The sequence below is a fragment of the Ostrea edulis genome, chromosome 7, assembly GCF_947568905.1.
Source record: "Ostrea edulis chromosome 7, xbOstEdul1.1, whole genome shotgun sequence".
In the NCBI taxonomy this organism is placed as follows: domain Eukaryota; kingdom Metazoa; phylum Mollusca; class Bivalvia; order Ostreida; family Ostreidae; genus Ostrea; species Ostrea edulis.
Window position 1 is genome coordinate 76,998,743 of NC_079170.1, and position 8,224 is coordinate 77,006,966.

Below are 8,224 nucleotides of genomic sequence, written 5' to 3' on the forward strand. Positions count from 1 at the left end.
TTTAAAAATGATGAATTAACGACACCTATCGGGTTGATTTACGGTGGGTACATGTAAACATAAGGAACTTGCTATCAGCATTTAATTTGAAGTGCATCAGTATTCCTAATTGTCATTAATGAATAAGTCTTTTTAAATGTTCTCTATTGATTGTTGTAGTGAACTATATACACAATGTACAATATATTTTGGAAGTAGCTGTGGTGTGTCGGTCTCATGATGAAAGAGATAAGGCATAGGTGAGAAATCAATCATAAAATCATTCATTTGAGAAGAACGCATCAGGTTCCTTATAAAAGAATAAAACAGGAAACGTTCCTCTCAAAATTGAAAACATGTATTTAGTAAAATTCTATACATTAATCAGGTGTCATACATATTCTTACATGATTGGTTGATTACTATATATTTGTAGTAAGGTTTTATTCAGATTATGGCATGGTAGGTTAATTACTTTATCTTCATTCTATAAAATAAGTAGTTAAAGCACACGTATTTCAATGATTTACGTTTACCTGATCAGGATATGGGGCTCACGGCGGGTGTGACCGGTCAACAGGGGATGCTTACTCCTCCTAGGCACCTGATCCCACCTCTGGTGTGTCCAGGGGTCCTTGTTTGCCCAACTATCTATTTTGTATTGCTTGTAGGAATTATGAGATTGATCACTGTTCGTTATCTTCACCTTGCATGCAGAAGGTCATAATCATTATGATTTTCAAATACTCTCACTAATTACCATTCATTACTAAATAGTCGTTGCCGTATATGAATACCTTTCAAATTTTAAACGTTCCAATGTCATACACTTTAGACGTGACCTTAATCCTTCATCTTAATTATCATGAGTAGGCCTTTTCAAAACGTTATGTATCAAACGTTACATTGAACTATATATAACATGACGTGTGCTTCGGAGGTGGTTTCTGTTCTTCTCCGACGACAATTTAAGAGATATAGAGCATACATATAGGTGCAAACTCATCATACGATTAGACATGAACAGTACAGAATAGTTGAATAGTGATTAAATGATGAAATTGTTTCCTAAAACCAAATAAATATATGAATTCAGCAAAAATATACTCTATGGTAAGTAATTAAATTTGATTCAAGTAATAATATATGTAAGCATGTGCAATTCTGGGGAAGTAGGGTTAACCTTTCAAAAAGGTGAAGATAACGAACAATGATCTCATAACTACTACAAGCAATACAAAATAGATAGTTGGGCAAACACGGACCACTGGACACACCAGAGGTGGGATCAGGTGCCTAGGAGGAGTAAGCATCCTTTGTCGATCGGTCACACCCGCCGTGAGCCCTATATCCTGTTCAGGTAAACGGAGTTATCTGCAGTCAAAATCAATTTGCGAAGAACGGCTTAACAATCAGTATGAAACACGTTAGACAGCATTTGACCCAATGATACAGACCCTGAAGCGTACTACTACACCACTTGCACGGAATGAAACGAAACGATTCTTGCACGGAACGTTGAACAGTTTGCACGGAACGCTGAACGGTTTGTACGGAACGAAACGATTCTTGCACGGAACGGTGAACGGTTTGCATAAAACGCTGAACGGTTTACACGGAACGCTTTGCACGAAACGCTTTGCACGAAACGTTTCCCAGTTCTTGAACGGTCTGCACGATTTGCATGAAACGGTAGGCATGGCTTGCACGCTTTGTGAATGATTGTGAATGGTTTACATGAAACGGTAGGCGTGGCCTGCACGCTTTTATTACCTCAGCCTCATTCGGATCTTTACGGGAGTGATTAAACAATAATATATGTGTATAATACATTTACATGTAATGATAAGATTAGAAAAATGATTAAGAAAGAAATGTTAATTACTATTATAGTTGCCCGACATGGTATTACTTTTGTTTTGATTACAATAATTGTGTAAAATGAATAAAGATTAATCAAAGACTGTCGGACATCAGGTAACGAAATATACACACGTCGAGAAAAAGAGAAAGACATGCAAAAACCTCATCGTTGTAGAATGAAAATTAATCAACTTGCATATTTATTTTATGCACTTATTAAACAATATCTTAAGGAAGTTAGCTCCTCCTGAACTTTTGAGTATAACTGCGCAGGACGCTACAACTAAGTATTCACTGGTTCAATACTGATCCCATTGGTGCAAATATATTACACATCTATTGCTGAACCCTATCCAGTTGAAAATTTTTGTGTCAAATCAAATTTTGAAAAGTTTTGACAGGGACTATATTTTGTGACGGAAGGATTCACTAATCAAAAAGTTATAATTCTGCATCATATTACAGTTTCTGTTTCATCCAATGTACCGACTATTTTTATACCCTATACATGTATTTCAGTTTTATAATATATGATACAGGTAGTTGAGACTTGGAACTAGTTCAAATGTTGTAATTTATTAACTTGGTTGATATATCTTTCAAAACAGAACACCGATTCTTAAAAAAAGTTTTAATTAATTTACTCGAAATTTTGTATAAAAATTCAGTATTTTCGCCAATAATTAAAACAATTGATCTCCAATCCCCACTTTTTAAAGTTGCATTTTAAATTGGAAGACCAGACCTTGAAAATTATGTAAAATTTTAGAAATTGACATTACTCCTAATATGTCCTTTTAAACCCTCAATTTTGATATCATGAAGTTTTTCGTAGATCAAGTGCAAAGAGGTCATTATTTATTTCTTTTACTAGTTTTAATTTCTTTTTTTTATCTGTAGTGTTAAAGGACATGATTATGTATCTATTTTATGTAATGATTGATTTGTGTTGCTTATGTTGTGTTGACACCAACAGAAAAATCAAGTTTAATTGAATAAATCTTAAGTGCAAAAAGGTCATGTTTGGAACACTATAGCTCAATAACAAGGGTTGTGACCTCAATTTTTCTTTTTAATTTCCTAATTCTCTTTCAATGTAGAAATCAAAAATACACTTCCCAAAAAATTGACATTGCTCCAAATGTCAGGTGCGAACCTCTTTAAATTAATTCAAATTGAAAGAACAAAATTAGGTTCTGTTTCATTATATGCATGCATATCAATCTAAGTGATCATATAGTGTTAAAATGCACGTGTAATTTGTATATTTCAAGACACTTTTTAAAAAAAGGAAAAGCAATTATACATTTCTTAGAGAAAGGAAATGAATAAAGACGCATTTTAATAGATGTTTAGTAATGCAACAGATAAATTAGAGGTTCTCGTCAGTCATGCAATCTCTGGGAGTCCGTATACCCATACGCATGGGCTTTGTGCTAACCTGTCGACGACAATTGTCACCTGTCATTACTTGGAACAAAGGGATCAATCAAAACAATTGGGAACTCCATGCTCATTCACCTGTAACAGGGTACACCGTTGCTGTAGCAACAACCCCTTCTTCCGTCTTCGAACAACCTCTTCTTCACTCTTCTCACCACACCTATCTTCTAAGGCGACTTGAAAGTATCTGTTTTTCTCCCGAAAGTATTATTTGAATTTTTTATGTGAAATCCGTTCTCATTATCGCATTTTACAAGTACTTAAATGCAGCAATGGTAAAAATAATTCTTTATCAAAATTGGTACCGTATAAGTTTACATTATGACCCCTGGGTCGAGGCCTCTGCTGGTGGACTGTTAGTCCCCGATGGTCTCTACAGCCCAGTACCTAAGTACTTCGTTACTAGCTTGAAAATACGGATGTATATTTAATTGCTGTTATAAAATTCAGAAATTCATTTCAAAATTAAGGATTATCTCCCTCATGCATAGCTCTTATCCTTAGACGAATTTTACTCCACTTTTTTTTGGCACGCTGTTTTTGGCTATATTAGCTCTAAAACTTCATTGTTATTTCGGATTTCAAACATTTCGATTGAACATCACTGAAGATACATTATTTGTCGAAATGCGCATCTGGTGCATCAAAATTGGTACCGTATAAGTTTACATATAGGAAAGTGGGCTAATATGTTTACAAGTTTAAAATACAAGATATGTATACCGCTGTGTTGAAATAACAAAGGAACAGTGAAACGTTATTTGAGAATTCAATTGTACAAATTATAAAATCATGCTACTATAGAAAGTTGTTTTTTTCTTCATAAAATGGTTTTCCATTCTTTCGCAATCACTTGGAACAAATGAGTGATGTAAAATGTGATGTAATATATATATATATATATATATATATATATATATATATATATATATCTCAATAACGTAAAATGAATATATTTCAACAAAATTAAATATAATTAAAATTGTACATGTATATGTTACTTTAAAGTTCCCTATATAAGTACTAAGTATTCAGTGATTAAATCGTTAAAACAACAAGATGTATATCCAGTACCCAAGGTAGGTGAGGTGATAAATTTACAGGATGAGGCCTTTTAACGCAAGGGTTTCAATATCCCGGCATTAGAAAGACAATACCAGCCATGAAAGGTGTATATGAAAACAATATAAATCTGGAGTAATATTTACTTTAAATCACGCAAAGTTAATTGGAATTATATTGCACAGACAATTTTATCATATAGGTGTTTGATTTCATTTAAAAGGAAACTGTTTGAAAACCCAGAAAAATGTTCCTGATGAGGGGAGAGAAAAAACTGCTGAAAGCTATATGCAACAGGTTGTTCGAAACTGCTATTTTGCCTACTATTTTACCATGCATACAGTTTGTGCGATTTGTGATACTAACAGTAAAATATAGGGTATTTACATATCTATACATGTAGTGCCGGAATTTGGGGATGTCATAAAGCACAAGATGTCGAAAATGTTCATTGAAATTATTGGGTGGGGGAGAAATGAGTTTAAGGGGGGGGGGGGCGCAGCCAGCGCGCGTCCCCCTAAAATTTCAAATTTAAGGTGAATCGTGGTCTCTTGTTTAGCGAAGTGTAAACAATAAGAGAAGCAATAATTTCTTCCACTCTCGGAGAAATGAATGACAAAATCTTTTCATTTTTTATTGAGTGATTTTATTAGCAGAAGTTAAACCTTAAAATCTGCGTCATTTTATCAATTTCACCTCGTCAGAAATGAACGAAAATGACCACATATGAAACATATTTCAAGCCCTAAAAATCCGTAACATCCAGAAGCTGCCGACAGGGCTTCGATCTGGATCCATTGGGAGTCTCAAGGCGGCCCCTCGACCCCCTGCCTCATACATGAATAAAGTTTGCCCCCTCCCCAATTCCTGGACTCCCTGGGAACAAAAGAAGATGGTGTTAACATGATATGGTGTGTGCAGAACTGTAGATTTCCTTTGTGTATTACTTGTAAGAAAATTAGGAATGACTTAAAACAATATTGGTATGACTAAACAATTGATAATAATGACTATTAAAATTAAGCACTAAAATTTTACATTTATTAGGTTTTGGTCGTTTTGGGGAGGAGGTGAATGTAGATTTTTAATTCGTATACAATAATTGACGGAAGAATGCGTGAAAAAAGAAACATACAAACAAACAAAATATGGAATTTAATGAACTCCGGTAAATGTGCTTTGTATCAACATTTTATTGATGATATTGATGTTCGATTATTGATTGACAAAACAGATATTAATCATGTATATAGCCTATAAAAATATATCACGAATGATGACTATATTTTATATCTGCACATAATGTATACATATGAAAGGGTCGTCATAGTGGCTTATATTTCTACAAAAATCTAGTCCAAATTTCAATCATCCTGTGTTAATTCGACTATTAGAATTCATCCTAAAGCGAAGATCGATTCCACCATTGTTCATATTCTTGGATAGTCCAGCTTTGTTTAAATTCAAAATAACTGATCGAATTCTGAGCGACAATCTACGTCCACCTTTCTTGGATGCCATAACGGAATGACTTGCACGTTCTGCATGATTCTCGGGGCGGGGCTTTAACGTTCTGCAAGCTTCTGTAGGCGTGGCTACTGCACGAAACGTTTCTTGCATGAAACAATTCTTGCACGAAACGGTTTGCACGCTTTGCACGGAACGCTGAACGGTCTGCACGGAACGGTGAACGGTTTGCACGAAACGAAACGATTCTTGCACAGAACGGTGCACGGTTTGCACGAAAGGTCGAACGGTCTGCATGGAACGGTGAACGGTTTGCACGGAACGAAACGAAACGCTTTGGAGGTGTAGTAGCACGTTTCAGGGTCTGTATGTTGTATTGACGAACTAGTTCGTTTGCGAAATGCTGACTTCAATCGAGATTGTTGATATCCCTGTACCATCAATTTATTTGTCAGTAGCTTACCTCGATTTAAAAATCGACTATACACAGAACAAGCTCTTGCATATCGAATCAGTTGAGATATATAAACACCATCATCATGTGGTAATGGAATATTGCTACATAAATGTGGGAAGTTGACGATGGAGAAGCTGAAATCATCCCATTTGTCATACAGTTGAGTTGTCAATTTGCCATTAATGTCTACTTTCAATAAGATACCTAAGTATGAAGTAGAAGTGGACGACTCTGTGGTGACCTTTATTTCGAGTTCACAGGGATATATCAAATCGACATATGAATGAAAGTTATTATTGTTAATAGACAAAACGTCCTCGATTTATCGAAATGTCGAATTGAATCGAGATATTTGTTCTTCTGACGTAGAAGTTTTTGAATAAATTATGCTTCATATGAATGTAGAAACAGGTCAGCTAACAAAGGTGCACAATTCGTGACCATGGGAATTCTAACAGACTGTTGGAAGACCTGGGCTGAGTTTTACTAAACTTCTTATCTTACGCAAGAAATTCTTACTTAAGAATTTCGTACGTTTTAATTTAAGATACGATGCTTCTGTTTTACTAACGTGTTCTTAAGTTTCCATCGTAAACTTAACTTGCGAAATATTCGCAACTTACGATCTGACGCTGCGCAATCGCATTTGTTACTTTCGCTTTCAGTATTTCATAGTACATGTAAATTCAATATGGATTTACAGCAGTTGATGGGGTCCTCATTGGAGATTTAGCAATTTTAAAGCAAATAAAGTTCAAAATAAATAATTACTAAAATCTTAAGAAATTTTTGTACAAAAATATATTTGGTTTTTTTTATGATTGCATACGAAATATCAATCGTATTCATATTTTAGGCAGTATAGATTTAAGATTTGTAAAGAAATTACTTTGTGATAAATACACTGAAACCTGTTACAATAATCGAAATTAATTAATTGATGGGAAACTGTGCACTTATTTTAAACTTAAGGAGCACTTTGGTTTTGAGAACTATCTTAATAAAATTAAAAATTATGATATTAGAAGATCTATTTGTAAGTTACGGATATCAACTCATGAATTAATGATTGAAGTTGGTAAATATTCTGGTATTACTAGGAATGAACGAATATGTAACAAGTGCAACTCCGGTTCATTAGGTGGTGAGATTCATTTTTTTGATTGAATGTGAAAATTTTGCTGATGAAAGAAAATCTTTTTGTGGTGCTATAGAAAAAACAGTTAAAAATGTTACCAAACTCAATGATGAACAAAAATTCATTTACATACTATGTTCTGAAGAGCCATCCATTCTAAATATAACTGGAAAATTTATTTTGAACAATATACGCCACTGTATTTGTATATAACTATGACAGTATGTGTTATGTAATCACTTCTTTCTTTACTTGTATATGTACATTATTTGTATGTATTTTCATGCTGCCCCTTGAGGGCCCTTGATTGGAAAATAAAATAAGTTCTATTCTTTTTAAGATACATTTCAAACTATTGTAAAAAGGATATGAAAACGGAAATACATTTTAAACTATTGCAACCGCCGCTTCGGCCTAGAGGTAGAGCGCTCACCTCGCATGCGGAAGGTTGGGGTTCGAGTACCGGCCACGACAGACCTAAGTCGTTAAAACAGATAGTGACAGTTCCATCGCCAAACGCTCCACATCAGGTGTGAAAGTCACAGTTCCTCGGAGATGACCTTATTTTTTAAACTGATGTCCCGTGTCACAGTAGGGTGGCACGCTAAAGAACCCTCACTGCTCAATGGCCGTAAGCGCCGAGCATAGGCTTAAATTTGAAGCCCTTCACCGATCTTGTTGACGTCTCCATATGAGTGAAAAATTCTCAAGATACAATCAATCAACAAACTATTGTAAATGACTACAATGTACATACACTGTACAATATACTGGACCATCCTCTTAATATATATACTTCACATAACAAAATATAT